The sequence below is a fragment of the Pteronotus mesoamericanus genome, unplaced genomic scaffold (assembly GCF_021234165.1).
Source record: "Pteronotus mesoamericanus isolate MK-2021 breed Mesoamerican mustached bat unplaced genomic scaffold, CSHL_Meso_final scaffold_174, whole genome shotgun sequence".
Classification (NCBI taxonomy): Eukaryota; Metazoa; Chordata; class Mammalia; order Chiroptera; family Mormoopidae; genus Pteronotus; species Pteronotus mesoamericanus.
Genome location: NW_026555309.1, coordinates 15,497,460 through 15,514,135, shown reverse-complemented (window position 1 = coordinate 15,514,135; position 16,676 = coordinate 15,497,460). Strand labels below are relative to the sequence as shown.

The 16,676-nt window shown below is 43.8% G+C and overlaps 1 pseudogene; it reads left to right on the top strand.

Annotated features, from left to right (window-relative positions):
• Window positions 1-5,746: 5,746 nt before the first annotated feature.
• On the top strand, window positions 5,747-6,581 carry LOC129084138 (mitotic spindle assembly checkpoint protein MAD2A-like; annotated as a pseudogene).
• Window positions 6,582-16,676: the final 10,095 nt, after the last annotated feature.

Below are 16,676 nucleotides of genomic sequence, written 5' to 3'. Positions count from 1 at the left end.
GAGGCTTCACTCTCAGGATGCCCCCACACTTGAGTGAAGCTGCGTGAAGACCCTGAGACCGATCCTCTCCTTATATTTGTGTCCCAGGCACCTCACTCCTCACCCTGGTCCTGCTGCAATTATATAATTTTTTCAACTGTCAATAGCTTACATTTATCAAAACACACTTCCTTCTTAAGTATCATAATGAACACTTAAGTGTAAGCCTGCTTTGCATTCAGCATCTGAAGAGCCTTGGGAATCATTCTTGGCCATCAGCAGTGATGCACAGCATCCACAGTGGCATACTGTTTTCCATAACCAGGAATTATGGCCTTGACCTCTATGATACCTTTAAAGTTGACAGTATAATTCCAAGGCCGATGAAAGAAGCCTACGAGTGCTTGCGTTTTCTAGGTCCTCTTGAAGTTTCTTCTTTCCTTCAAGGGGTTCTACCTTATGGGAATTAGATGACTTCTCATGAAAGTCAAACCAGAAGTTTTGACAAACTATCCATGATTCTAACTTCTCTACATTTTGAAAATTCTGATACCTAGTCTAAGGGATTTGGCCATTTCTATTGCCTGGCATGCGCAAACTATCATCTGATCATTGTGTGATCTTCCTGAAGACACTGAGTAATAATTAAGAATCTAAATTTAAGCTAAAAATTGTCATGTGAGGTGCCATCTAAGCAAATAACTCACTGAAATGCATATCTGATAAACAGATGTGTCAGACCAAGTTCTCACATATACACAGAGGCCAAGACATTCATGACAGAGCTTGTCCTCAGCCTGACTGGAAAGTTTATTTTGATAGGATTAAAAGACACAGCCCAGGATTAGCAAACTAGGGCTGAATGCCTGCTCCTATATTGCCCAGGAACCATGAGTGGGCCTTACATTAATAAATGGTTGGAAAAAGTTAAAGAATAATACTTCAAGAACAAAATTTAACCCCAGTTGGGTCTGACTCTAAAGTCCCTTCTCCAGCTACTAGGCTGCCTGGCCTCGCTTGGGTCATGGTTACATGAATGCAGGATCAGACAGCCCAAGGTCCACAGGCAGTGTGGGAGTCAGAGGTCATAGCTATTTCGAGTCAAAAATCTGTTTATATACCACATCACTACCCTATTAAAACATACACCACCAATTCTGAAGTTTTTAGGTAGAGTTTTCAAACTTTTTTTGTGAAAAGTTTTCCTTAGGAAAGTTAGATTATATCCAAAGTACTTGCACAACCAAAATTGCATGATTCTAAGGAAATGTACAGGGACTCAGAATTCTAATAGCAGAGGGTATCCCTTTCATGTAATAAAAGAACAGACTAAGTGAGACTCCACAACTTGCTCAGGGTTGGCGAATGTATTCAATATTTAAAACTCACCAATAGGCCAAACCAGCAGAAAAGAAAAGCCAAGGATGCTGAGATGTACCCCAAACGTATCCATGAGTACAGCGTGGGCTCCTGCCCTGGCGCGTGACCCTAGACAAAGGCTGCAGCAGGCTAGCCCAGCCCTGGCTTCACTCAAAAGGATGATGCTTTGCTTCCTGTCCCCTCTGAGTGGCAGACTGAGTCACACGGAGGGGACTCACTCCGCTGCCCTGCATTACCACTTCCTCCTCCCTGGAACAGGCGTCCCCCACCAAATGGATGTATCTATAAATGCCTCCACCTGCAACTTGCCAGGATCCCCTGGACTGCACATTCTGGAATCACTCACCAAAGCTGGAGTGAGCATTTCCTCCTCAGGGCTCTGGCAGATGACAGGGAAACAATGGCACCCACATGAAATGCACTAAGTCCGAATGAATGACATGAAGAAATTCAACAGTGACAGATCGTGTCATAGTTACAACTCAAAAATAAAACAAGCTCCCTTCCCAGGGTGTCTCGTGCTCCACTTGCTGATGTGATTGCTTTGCAAAGAGAAGCTGGCTCAAGCCACGGAAAGAACACGTGCCACCCCACAAGGCTTCACAACTGGCATGAGGCTCTACATTTGAAGTATTTTGATTTGTCCCTTTTTTTCCTCCAAACAGGGACATCCCAGGGGTCACCAGGGAGCCAAAGTATGTGCAGAAAGAATAGAAGGATTCAAAACTCTTTCTCATTTTTCTCCTCCTTTGAGTGCAGAGTTGGTTCATGTATTGGCTCCAGCAACAAGTCTAAAATTACATTTGGGTAAATAGAGGAGGACTAAGCCAGTGCAGAAAACATATCTCAAACTTCTAGAAAAAGAACTAGCAGCTTGAACTTATTTCCAGCAATAAATCAATGGGAGAGGAACACCCCACATGCAGCCCTTCCACCCCTGAATGACCCTGTGCTACCGTGGGGCTTGGCCAGGTTAAGGGTCCAAAGCAGAGCCACTCAGCCCTGGCTAAATGTTAGCTTAACCAGGGAAGCTATTAAATTCTGATGTCTAAACTCACCAGCCAATTAAATCAGAATCTTGAGAGTAAGGGCTGGGCCCTGGTTATTTTTACAGAAGCTGTCCATCCCCACCCACCCCGATCCCTGGTGTGCAGTGGGGACTGAGAGCCTAAAGGCTAGGAGGGGGAGGCCCAGCAAACCAGAGCACCCACCGCAGCCACTGTAACGTTCAGACACAAAATACGTATCAGCATCCCCGAGCCACAGACCCCAGCCTATGAAATCGTGTTCCTAGCGTGTGGTTGGTTTCATGTTGCTTCGCTCCCCACCTGCCCCTTGAGGCTAGGTGCAGTGTGATGGTGGGCATCTGCTGCTTTTGGAGACAAATACCTGCATGCTTCTTTGGGGGCAGTCCTACTGGGACTATCCATCCAGGTCCCCACCTCCTGGCTGAGGGAGGGGGAGAGGACCCAAACTAAGCCCCCCATCCAACCCTCTCTCCCAGAAATCGGACTCTTGGGTGGAGCAACATAGGAGCACAAGATGGTTGAAGCTGAGATAGGCTAGAATCAGACCATGAATATCTAAGAGCCTTAGAGCTGCCCTGACATCTAAGACCTGGATGTTCCTGCAAGTCTGTGAGCTGACCAAGTATCCAGCCAGTCTCTTTTTGCTTGAATTCACCAGAATTGGTGTCTACTACTTGAAATCAAAGAGCTCTAAATGATAACTTTATTGATCAGAATAGGTCAGGTTATGGCAGCATAGTCCACTGGAGCTCGGCTCTGAGCTATCCCCTTGCCAAGGAGGCCCCAGGCGTACGGAACAGCCATCCCTGGGATATTGCCAGGCACTATGACAAAGGGGAGAAATCACCTTGGAGGGTCTCACACTGTCCATTAGATGCTCTGTCCTGGGTAACACAGGCCATTGCTTACAGCTCATTGGCCAGAATCAACCAGAATTCCCATGGCCCCGCCCAACTGTTAAGTGCAACCCTGCAGTGCAATACAGTTTGCCCTCTGTATCCATTGCTTTTGCATTGGAGGATTCAACCACCTGTGGAATGAAAATATTGAGGGAAAAAATCACGGATAGTTCCAAAAAGCGGAACTTGAATTTGCCACACACCTAGCACTGCGCTGGATCCACATGAATGAAATGTTGTAACCGAAACAGAGATCAGGCTGCTGGCCACTATGAAAGCCAATACTCGAGAAGCAAGTGGCGATGTGCAGGAAAGTGGTTTATTTGCAGATGCCAGCCATCCAGACGATGGGGACTCACGCCTCAAAACCCATCTCCCCATCTCAGTGGAGGCAGAGGTTTTTATAAGGAGAGAGGGGAACAGAACAAAGAGATCGAGGGGAGGGTTTTGAAAAGTCCTCTACTTGCAGACGAGCACGGTCCATTCCGATAAGGCAAGCGATGGTCCGGTGGGCGTCACCCTGGTTTCGTCATCCCGGCTTCACGTCATCCTGGTGCCATGGCTGAGGGTTAGCAAATCTCCCTTAACTGGGATGCTTGAAGGTCGGGGTCTGTATCTTTTGAAGTTAGTTCCTAGGATTCTTATACAAACATGCTGTTTGTCTGCAAGCTACATATTAGGGTCAACACTTAAAGAAAAAATGTGAAAAGAATGGTGGGGTGGGTTACAATTTCGCACCATTACAATTTTCCACTGTTACAATGTGTAGCCTGCTGTAGCCTATATGCAAATATAGGTTATATGTAAATACTGTGCCATTTTATCTAAGGAACTTGAGCATTTGGGTGTCTGAGGGGGTCATGGAACCAATCAATCCCCCCCCCCCCAGATTCTGAGGAATGGCTGTAGTTGGCAAACACCAACAGTCTTCAGCTACATTAATCCAACATTTAAATATACTGAAGACAATCACTATATTGTCATTTCAGTAAGTTTTTCAAGTGAGTAACTTGAAAACTCAATGGCTATTCAAAGCAGCGATCCTATAAGAAAACACGTGCCAAGCTTCAAGTAGCAGTCTTATAAAGTAAGGTGGAGTGCAATCTGTCCGTAAATTGGGCTTCCTAATAACTGTAGACACATGGCCCCAGACTCTGACAGGCGGGACTGACTCATTCAGCCATAGCCATGGCAACCACCGCTGGCTGCAGAGTTCTGCCGCCCAGCTGTGGGGCCCCTTATCCATAAGGCAAGAAAAAGGGGTCATAAAGGGTACCAAAATATAAAGCTTTTTCTTTTCTTCCATGGTTACTTGGTATTTAATATTGTTGTCACTAAAGAAAAAGTAAATTTCAAAGTAGTAGCATGAAATGTAGTGTTCATCTTTATATTATGCAACGCCGGTTTTAAATGCAAATATAAGAGTATTTTACAGGGGCGCCTACCGTTGGCACCTTGTCCTCTCTTTAATTAGGGCAGAGCTTCATTTGAAAGTTAATGCTTAGCCTAATCTTCCTGCTGGGTTCCCCAAGCCAGTCCCCGCAGGCTGGCCGGAGGAGTGGCTGGCGTTGGGCCGGGCCCGCGGAGGAAACAGTAACTGGAGACTGGGGCCTTGCACACCCCGCCAGGTTTAGTCCCAGATCATGCAGAATGAGGGCTGGCGGACCTCGCTACTAACTCACCCCTCCGCCGGAACCCGGTCTGAATGACCTCGGCTGTTACTATTTGTTGGCAGGTTCCGCCTGCGTCCCTTCAGCGTAAGCACTGGCATCTCTGAAGCTGGCTTTGTCTCCCACCCCATTGTTCCGGGCGGGCTGTGTTTCTGCATTTCGAGGCCCTTAAGGACTTCATGAAGTAGAAGGGACAAGAAAGGGGGCAGTCAGACAGGACACACTGGTTGTACTATGCTCACTAGCCCATCCCGTTCCAAGAAGCTCCTGCATCTTGAATAGATAATGAAAGGCTAAGGCGCAGCTGGGCCCCCTTGACCTGCTACCTTGTCCTAACAAGCTGGACAAAGGCAGTCCTTGGGCAGGCTCCCGGAACACAGGGACGAACCACTCTAAGGAACAATTTATACTTGCAAGTATTATGTTAAAAAAAAAAGAAAAAGAAAGAAAGAAAGAAAGAAAGAAAAGAAAAAACGTCAATGTAGGTTCATCGATAGTAACAAAGGTACCACTGTGGGGCTGGGCGTTGCTGCTGCGGGAGGTTTGCGTGGGAGGAGAAGGGGGCCTGTGCCAACTCTCCCTACTTCCCACTCAGTGTTACTGTGAACGTCAAATACTTTTAAAAATACGATTCATTAAAGACCAAGGAAATGTAAAGCTATGAGGAGAGCTCCCTATTCAAAGTCGTTTTCATAGTTCAACCATTACCGTGTTCACATCTCCTGTGGGGATGAAATAAACGAAAACTAACAATGAACATATTCTTTATCTTTCAGCTGCAGCTATTTGCATGTGTAATTTGAAAGATAAGTATTATATTAAAGAACTGGAAGCCAACGGAGGGCGGGGGGCGGGGGCGGGGAGCTGCTGTGGAGCCCCGAGGTCACGCTCTGCGGGGAGGCAGCGGAGGGGGCGTGCGCCGGGGCTGTGGGCCTGGCTGGCGCGATCTCCACGCGCCCCCAGCCGCCCGCCCCCAGCCGCCCGCCCCCAGCAGGCGTCTGCGCCGAGAGCCGAAGTTGTGGCCGAATTCTTCTCATTTGGCATCAACAGATCCACAGAATTTTATATCAGCGTGGCATATATCCGTTTGAAACCTTTACTCAAGTATGGAAACAGGGCCTCCCCTCGCTTGTAACTACTGGTCTAGAGCTCGTGAAATGCCTAATGGGACGGGTCGACTCCAAGTTCCGTTCAGAAACCGGCGGTAGTCATCCTGAATCCTGAAAGGGGTGAGGTCCTTCAAAGGTGGCCATGTCACGCTGCGTGTGGCAAGACTGCCAAAGGTGACAGTATACCCAGGAAAAGTCTCAGAAAGCTAGCCGCGGTGAAACCTGCTCGGTGGTCCGACAGGTCGCCCCTGCAGGGACACTTCTGGTGCTGCTGGAAGTTTCTCGGTCGTTTGATCTGCCGATTTATACAGACAAGGTTTGGGTGTACCTGAAAAGTGGGAAGAGCGGGAGCCACAGCTCATTACCAGTTCGGAGCAAGTCCGCCGGTGCGCTCCTGCACCGCTGCAGCCCGCAAAGGAGAGGGCAGGCGGCCTACAAACCCCCTGTCCACCACCGAAGACGCGAGCAATCATAGAGCTCTCAAACACACTTTTCCTGAAACCGAGTCAACTATAGTTCATATGTTTGACTTCACTCGTTAGTTTTTACGTGGGAAAAACTTTACATACTTTACAGAGTTGTGCGTGTTGTTGTTTCATTTTTGGTAACTGTTTGGTTTTCCACGGGTTGATGTAATGTTTTTGCATTCTGTTCAAAAGGAAACCAGCAGATTACATCAGCACCATAATAGCAATTCCTTTGAAGACGGTAACTGTAGTTTGAAAATCTTCTGCTATAAAACTAAGTGCCTTCCTGTATCAGCTGTTTTGCTCAAGTAGTTTGACTCAGAATATAGGTAGGGAGGTATTTAAATGTGAAACACAGCAAAAGAAATATGAATATTCAGAATCTTTGTTTAAGTCCTAAAATAACAGATAATCCACAAATGAAAAAATGTTGCTATTGGATCCTTTTATCATTTATTTCATTTGTATAGTTTCCAAGTTGAAAAAAATCTCCAATTATTTGATTTTATGTAATAACTTAGTGTTACTACTGTTTTGAGTGTTACAGAACTCTTAAAAATGTCTTTGTGTTTTATAAAATCAAACTTTAAATGACAATGATAAATAAAATTAAGTGTGTATGTTTAAAAAACTGAAACTCTTAGTAGTTAAAATTAATGAAACATATACTGTACCTGAGTTAAGCACTTTAATTATCTCATGGATTTGGGGAAAACAACTCTATCAGGAAAGTGCTATGATTATCCCTGTTTCACAGAAGAGGAAACAGGTTTAAGCAGGTTAAGAAAATTATATCAAGTCACAGCAGCCAGTAAATGACTGGCTGGGAGATTAGTAGCAACTGAAGAAAGAGGAAATTAGAGGAAAGAGGAAGTTATCAAATATTTTTTGCCTAAAAATAAACAAAATTAACCTGTAAAAAGCTTTTTTAATTGAAAGGAAAAAGAAAACAAACCCCTACTCAACCAGGGGAACAAACCTTAGTTGAGAAGCTTGGCAGCCCGGACAGACGAGAGTAAATAATGGGACACAGAATCATTTTCTAAGCAATACACAGTGGGGGAAGGGTTAAAAGAACTCTGCCAGGAAAAAAAAATAGAAGCTAAGTTTGGAGAAAGAATAAACTGGGGGGAAGGAAGGGTATAAGAAGAAAGAAAGGAGTATGTCAATGGGTGGGACAATTCCATTTATGTGACTTTCATGTTGGAATTAATTGATATCAACAAAATGATAGTTTATGATGCCATCAAACGTGCCAATATGCTTTTAAATTATTTAAATCCAATTACACGACTAAATTAAAAATATTTAAAGAGCTTTTAGTTTTTGTTTAGTTGCACACGCCACACCCGCCCTCTCCCCCTCAGTTGGAGTCTGCACCATCTCCTCAGCTAGTCCCACAGGGCTCTCACCTGGTGAGCATTCTACTTCTCACCACCTAAAGATAGGTGTTTGAGGTTCACCATGGCCCGCATGCAAGCCAGTGACCTCAGCTGGAGCTCCAATGAAGAAACAGTCACCTGTTCAGTGCTGGAGCAAACACAAGCTGTTTGTCTTACTGAGAGACCAGGCAGGCCTCTTCCTAAAGGGTTTTCAGAAGGAGCCATAGTTTGATTGGATTTTTGCTTCATGTGCTATTGTAGAAGGTAACCCCCATGTACGGATGGACACAAGAAACATCTGTCCTTCTACTCCTCACCCAGGTGTGCCCAAGCATTAGAACCATCCAGGACTGTGAGATGAGCCATTATGAGAAGCCACGGTCAATATCAATGAGTGCTCCCTTCCCTGTTCTCTTCCTTAGAACATTTATTTTAAAGGATACATCAACATTTCAGTAATGTTTATCAAAATTACACCACTGCCTCAGTTATGACGATTAATAAATGGCGCCGAGCAACTAGAAAAGGAGGAAACTTGGGTTCTTCGCAGGCCTCCGTCTCACGGCCCCTGCATGAGCTCAGGGAAGTCACCAGCCCCGGCCACGGATTCCTCACCAGGACAGGGAGAGTGGCTCAGAAGACCTATAGTCCATCCAGCTAAATACTTCTTTCGCCTCAAAGCAAGTGAAAGCTGGAGTTAAAAAGAACTTGAAATCTCAAATTCTGACCAGCGTATTAACCTTGGATATTCTCCCAAAGACTGACCATTCACGCTTACACATAAGAACATACACACTTGCTCACGTACACACATGTATTCAGCCACTACCCCATACTTCATATGCATGATGATCTAATCAACTGGGCTAATTGGCCAGGGCCAACCCCTTCCTGTTCTTACTTTTTCTATCAAATCCAGACTCCATGACATATCATGTCAATCACTGCCTTACAAACAACCTCAGCTCCACTGCAAAGTTCACTGTCTTGTCATTAGACTCACCTGACAAAAATCCCCAAATCTGGATAGCTCCAGCCCCACACCCCTATTCCCCCAACCCCACTTCTAAACCCAGGCTTCAAAGGGAACCTGCAGAAATGTCCCTTAACCTTGCGGTCGGGCCACTACAGCTCATGGTCTCCAATGGCAACTGGACCTCCAGGCCAGTCCAGCAATCCTTCCAGATTCTCTGCCAGTCTCCATGGCAGCCAATTCAACTTCTTCATTCCTTAAAACTCCTACCCAACCACTTCTCCCCAACCTCTACCCTTTCCAAAGAATAGCTCACCCTGAACTTCACAAAGAGAAGTCATCAGAAGAGAGTTGGCCAGGCCACCTACAAACTCATCTGCCTCTGCACCATGGTTTGCCTCCTCCCTCCAGGCCCAGTGGAAGGGTTTTCTGCCTCTTTGGCTAGAAAATCCATTAGTTACTCTGCATTTCAACCCCTCTCTTTCACTGGCTCCTTCCTGTCTGCAGTTAAACAGGCTCAACTGCTCCCAAGTTAGAGCAAAAATAGAACTCTCACCTCCAAGGTGTCCTCTGGCAAGTGCCCTTCCTTCTCTAGATGAAAAAGGGGCCCCATACTAAACCTGGCAAGGTCAGCAGAGGTCTGTGTAGCGACCTTGCACACTCAGAGACTTACAGTAACATGGGATTGTCTGAAATTAAAACTCCTTATTTAAAGTGAATGATGGCCAGTAGTCCTGGGCTAGACTGGTATCTTCCTTGACAAAAGTCCATTTTTACCATAACTGAGCCTGTGTATTGTCTTTTTGCATCTACTATAACATCTCTTTGTCATGTCAGAGTGATCGTCCTTTTTTTTAAAGATTTTATTTATTTTTAGGGAGGGGAAGAGAGGGAGAAAGAGAGGGAGAAAAACATCAATATGTGGTTGCATTTCCCGCACCCCCAGCTGGGGACCTGGCCTGCCACCCAGGCATGTGCCCTACACTGGGAATCGAACCGGCAACCCTTTTGTTCATAGGCCTGTGCTCAATCCACTGAGCCACAACAGCTAGGGTATCCTGTCAGAGTGATTCCCTTTTTTTCCAGACCCCTCAGGGCACAATCTCTCACCAGAACACAGGCCACAGAACCCTCTCATTGTTATCTTGTTCTTCCCCCTACCATCTTTCTGTGCTGTAAATGTTAACTATCCTGTACCTACCAATGTGAAAGATGTATTTGTTTTCTTCATTTTTTTATCCAATCTCAGAGATTTTCCCACTTTGCTTTCTCCCGCCTCCCTAATCTGCCACCTCCTTACGCCTCCTCCTATGAAACTAACATATAAAATAAGGTGCAAAACTGCCATTCTCCAAGCTTTTTCTCAATCTGTTGAGATTTTGCTTCCAGGAAGTCGTCTTCTGTTTGGCTCAACTAAACTCATAAAAACTCATAAAAATTTTGTACGGGTCTGTCCATTTCTTACGTTGACACTTCCTAGCCAAACCTGATGCAAGAGTTATTCACACGTCTGCTCGCCCTGCCCTCTCCAGCCCTGGCACCCAAGCGCTCCTTAAAGGAGCTCTGAACCAAGTGATTCGACGGGCACTTCTGATGCTGCCTCTCTTGACTGCTCACTTTCCCATCCATAAAATACTCTCCACCCTCGGCTTCAGGAACACTCTCATTTCCCTCCAAGAGTCTCCTCCTTTCTAGGACGTCTTTTGCCTTTCCCTTCAAAGTTCCCTTACAAGTGTTCTTGAGAGCCTCTGTTGGAATCTTCCCAGTCTCCCTCAATAATCTCATATACTCTGATTGGGTATTTCTGGCATTTAATTTCTTTTTCTACATAAGATGCTAAGTCATTTACTTTGCACCCCCCACCCCCAACAGGAGACTATACAGTCTATTTAATTTTTTTAACTAGATAATTAGTTTGACATGGATATAGGTATAAAATAATCCCAAAAGAACAAAATGAAATTTGTTTCTGATGCCATCAATGTTTATAGCATTATTACAATAGTTTCAAAATCATGGTAGCTGCAATGTTTTAAACAGTTACAATGTGTCGAGCATGGCTGTAAGAACTTCCTGGACTCGCACTGAACCTACCCAACAGTTCTGCAAGGTAGGTATTATTGACCCCAATTTTCAAATGAAGAAACTGAGCCTGAGCACGATTATATAACCCACATAACCCGTAGGGTCGTGCTGCTTCTCAGTAACAGGGCTGGAATGTTATCCTGGTTCTGACGGAAACTAAAGCCCATCTCCTTTTCACCCACGTTGCTTCTCCTACGTGGGCATTTCTGTTGCCGTCCAGTTTTGTGATGGGCTTCTTCACAGCGCCAACAGAGAAGTTTGTTATAGCATGCAAACAATATGCAACATTATAACCAACGGCCAACACACCAGAGATCTTTCCTAAAATCAACTTTATAGATGACATCCCTGGAAGAGATTATTCCATGCCTGTGCCATGTATTGTTTAATAGTATAAAGTTTCCTTTATTAAAATGTACTGTATCAAGATTTTGTTTATAAAGCTTTCTTGTTAGGAAATGCTATTAGAAAGTTAGTTCTCAACTTCCTTTTTTTGCCATTAGAAACAATTGTAATACCAAGCCTTATTTTCCTGATCACTATGTTTTGTGAAAAACTTCTAAGATCTTGAATTTTCCTCCAGCCATTGAGCCTGCAATGGAATACCAACGAAAACTTCGGTCGTCACTGGAAGATTGTGCTTCTCTCATGCATATCCCTATAATATGCACATTTTTTGAAGTTGCCAGGTGATCACAGTCCTGTCCTCTGCTGACCTAAAAACCGGCCACAGGCTTCATAGGAGGCAGCTTTGGGTTGTTCACGTCATAGGAAACATAGTAGTAAGTCCTGTAAATGTAAATAAACAGGTTCAAATTATTTCCAGAAGAAAGTTAGTAGAAAAGCTTTTCCTCCTGAGAGGTACTGGGAACGAGTTGGAAGTCTGCCAAAAGTTGAATGTTCTTCCACTAGTTTGAGAAAGGGGGACAAACTGAGCCTCTCGAACACATGGGAATGCTCTTCAGTCCCTTTTTAAAGCCTCTCCTCGATAAATTCAGTTTCCCCTCAGGCACTCCCCAAAGACTCCACTCGGCACCTGCACAGGCTGACACCGCTCACTGCGAGGACCTGGCAAGCCGAGAAACCTACCCCGTGCCTGCACTGAAAACCCAGGCCTGTACAAGCCAGACCCCCGCAGCAGTGGGGGGCATCCTTCCCATCAGCGTGTGTTCCCTTGGTGCATCAAGCATCCGCCCTTCCTCCTTTCCCTCCACTTTGTTTTCAGTAAACCCCTTCTTTTGAATTTGTTTCACCTTCTCTCTTGATTTCTACCCCCCTCACCGGTGACAAAAGGATTTTGAGTAACTAGAGTGGGTAGGAAAGAGATGAGGATGTGTAAAGAGGCATTTCTCACTTTACAAAGCTTTGAAAAGGAAAACCCAGCAGAACCTTTTTTTGCAGATACGTGAAAATCAAGAGAAAGTCCCTGCTGGGCAAAGGCAGAGCACAGAATAGCGATGCAGCATAGACACCTGTCCAAAGGGAAATCCCAGCCACAAACTTGTCCTTCTGGCCCTTGGAACAAGGAGGCAGGGCAAGCTACCCTCCAAGTTAAGTAGGAACGGGCGGCCTGGCGTTCCTGGGCACACTGCACTGCGTGATTTAATCAACAAGCAGCAGCGCTTCACTTAAGTTTTCAACACTTATAGAAAACAATGTGTGTATGCAGACCCAGAAGGCACTGATCTCTCTAAGAGAGGATGCTCACACACTTTGACCACATTCAATTCACATGTCACATGCTCTTGTGAGGTGCTGAGGATAAAAGAATAAACCTGCCCCTAGTGGGTCCCAAACTAGCCTAAGAAACAGGCTCAGATAAAGCAGCTCTAAGGCAACAGGAGCAGGTTAGACTAGCGGGTGGAGGTAGTTGTGTGGGAGGTGGGGTGTGGAGGCGGCCGGGGGCAGGAGGAGGAGAGTGTGGGAAAGTGTCTCAGAAGTGGTCACACTGAGCTGGGCTTTCTCCCTACTTCCAAAGCCAGGAAGCAAATCCCAGTCTTTCAACGTTCATTGGTCTAGGTAGAACTCACGACGACTTGGAAAGAGCTACATTCTTTAAATATGCAACATCCTAATTAGCGGCTGTCCTCTGAAGCCAAACAGGGCAACTGGGTAGCAGACTTCAAAGCCACTCATGCAATGACAGACTGGGACACAGAATGACTTTAAATGAGAGTTAACCCTGGCTGAGCTACATTTCCCTAGCATCCCAATCATCACCATTGCTGGCAAGCCTCATTTATTCCTTCATAAAGGCTTTTTCTCTTTGTCATCCCAAAGCAAGATAAATCTTTCTTCAGCAGTTCTAAAAGTATTCACAAATTCATTAATTAAAAGATGCATATAAACTTGACCCTGAAAACTACCATTCTGTTTGATTTCAGTCGGTGAGCCAGTTCTTGAATCCGAGTCAAATACAGGGTCCGGCAGAAGTATCGCCTGCTTGAATGTGGTTGGTAGGGTAATAATACGGATGTAATAAATTACAGTTTTGATTTGAATATTTCACCTGTCACATGGTGTGCTTGAGTGTGATATTGTTACAGAATTACATGCTTATGATTTTGTAATAAAAGATTTTGTAATGAATAAGGGGCATTATTTGTGCCAGCCCCTTATTTCTTAGCAGGGCGTACCTTCACCTAGGGCCAGAGGCCAACTTTATTTTTAAGCAGATGTTCATTTGCTTAAATATATTACTTAATAATAACAAAATATTAAACAAATGTTCTTCCTCCAGAATGGAATTATAACCTAATAATTGATTCTAGTTTCAAACACTAAATTTCCACCTTGAGCTTAATTTTCATTCATTCCAGCATTTGTGAAGCGCCCACTACCTGCACAATACGGATGGAAACTGAGCTTTCTGCACTATTTTCATCCCAGCACTGGTATACTGCCTGACATTGTATTACAATATACTAGAACAGGAGCTTCACGAGGGTGGGAACTCCAGACTGCTGTGATACCTACTTTAATCCCAGGGCCTAAAACATTGTCTGGTGGAAAGTACTTAATAAGATAGTGTTTGTTCACTCAGGTGAATGAAGGAGCCAGGTATTGGACCATGCAGTTGACATAAAGTTACAGAACACAGTGGCAGCTACATCACTGAAAGCACTGATGGGTGGAAAGCTAGGGATGGAAGGAAGGGATGTGCCTTAACCTGGTTTGTATAGGAAGCACAATGTTTCTATTTAGATTGTGTTGATTTGGGGTGATTTCGTGAGAATATTGATTATGGGAGAGCAGCTAAATTCCTGCCACTAAATGGATAAATGAATAAAAGAGTAAATGTGTTTGAATAAATATCAAAGTTCTAAAATAATACAGGAACCTTTCCCTCAAGAAGTCACATTTAGCAGGGTGGACGCACCACAACAAACATGGTGGATGCACACATACATAAAAAAAGTGTTAGAGAAGCCCCAGAAAACCAACGAAATGAGGAAGACAGGTGGGGACATGTGAGCTGAGGCTTACTCTAAGAGTGGGGACGTGCCAGCATGGCCCATTTGCAAAAAATTTCTGTAGTTCCCTCAAACACACATACAACTTCCCCAACTTTGCATAGCTTCTTAAGGTTAGACATAGGAGCACAAATTCTGAACCAGACTGCCTGGGTTCACCATCCTGAGCCTGCCACTTCCTTACATGTGTGACCTACCTCCTTCTTCCTCTAAGTTACAGATAATAATATTTATACCTACCTCGCAGGATTAACATGAGAATTTATTGACAATAAATGTAGTTAGAACAGGCCCTGTCATGTAGAGTAACATGAAATGTTAGTTGTAATTATTTTTGTCATTGCTTTTAATAAAATAACTATTGTTGTTATTGTCGTTATGAACAGAGGAGCATGCCTAAGGATGAAATAAATTACCAACTATGATTTAAAGGCAGTTTTAGTTTTCACCCTAGGCAGTGAGGTCAGCTCAGCCCATACCATATGGGTGCCAATAACCAGACAGGAGGCCAATTTTAACAGTCCACGTAAATCTTGCCCCAAAACCGCACAGCACAGCTTTTAATGTAAAGGAAAATCTAATTGAATTATTTACACATAGACACCATCAGCTCAGGTAATAGTCAGAATTCACAAAGAAGAGAGGTTCCTGGCAAAATAATAAATTACATTAATTTATAACTTCATCCCAGACTCTACAACTTGTTTTGGTTGGAATTAAGATAATTTAGCGTTTTAGCAACTGTTTAAGTGCAAGCTACTTTTAACATTTTGTCATTGATTCTTTCTGCTTTTAAGACCTTAAGTGCTACTACTAAATATTCTAAATCACAGAAGCTATTTCTAAACCACTAGATGTAAAAATTTCAAATTATCACTGTAAATTTAATGACAGTATTGAGGGTTCCCTATTATGAAATAAAAATTTCAGGAAGTCAGCAAAAATTGTACAAGTCATTTGCTTACATTTATAAATCAAGCATACTTTTTACTGTTTTATTCATGCAAAGCAACAAGGAAAAGTTTGACTTTTATTAGCATAGGTGTTCAGCTTCTATGCCCAGGGATTTAGATAAAATATCCCCCTAAAATGCTTTCCAAAGATAGTAGTCTATAAAATTAAAAGTCATGCCTTATTATACTAAGTTTTCAAAAAAAGAAAGGTATTAAAAAAATTTAATCTTTTAAACTCGTTGCCCTTACTCTAGCAGTTTTTTTTTTTAAAAAAAAGATATTTATTCTTAAAGAGAGAAGAGAGGGAGAGAAAGAAACATCAACGTGTAAGAAATACGTTGATCAGTCACCTCTCATACACCCTCAGTTGAGGACGTGGGCTGCAATCCACGCATGTGCCCTGACTGGGACTCAAACCAGTGACCTTTGGTTTGCAGGCTGGCACTCAATCTACTGAGCCGCACCAGCCAGGGCTACTCCACTTTTTCTATTTCTCAATGGCACATTACTCTATGTAATTAGTCATTTAATTAGCAATATTTCCTTTGTACATGTGAATATCAGTTTCTATTTACATATTTTATTTTTCTGAAATATACCATGATTTACCATATTGGCACAAACACAACTGTACAAGTGTATGTAATAGCTGTCACTTATTTTTCATATCACAGAAATAAATTCCATTTATGAATTCTTCATCCAAATTGAGGTCCTATGTCTCCTTCCTCCTGTTTAGTCTATGGCACTGCTAAAACAAGCTGATTTATTATTCTTAAGTTAGACTAAAGCTCTAAAAATAACACCTTTACTTTCAATCATTCAATAAGAACAACTGGAAATCACTTGAGTTATTTTTGGGCCACCTAGCCCTTGAGTGCTATGACAAATATTTGTCAACTGACTTGGTTTAAAAGCAGTGATTTTCAAATTCCTGTGGCCTTTAGCAAAGTGGAGTCAGGACAAGCACAGGTCTAGCCTGGTTCCTGGCTCTCCAGCCCTCCTTGCAGCCAGAGCAGCTCAGAGCTCTGGTTTTATCTGTCTTATTTGTACGTTACCAGGTGTTTGTTTTAAAAAGATATCTATCCCCTGGCCTTCCCCACCCACAACGTCTTTTTCTAGGAGTGTGTACAGTTCTTCCCTTCTCCACCTCAACAATTTAGTCCTAAAACCATTAGGTGGGCCAGAGCAAGACAAGGGCTCTGTGCATGGAGGTTTAGAACCACAGTGGGGATGCAGGCTAGGCAGCCTGGTGCAGTGCGCCAGGGCCCACAGAGG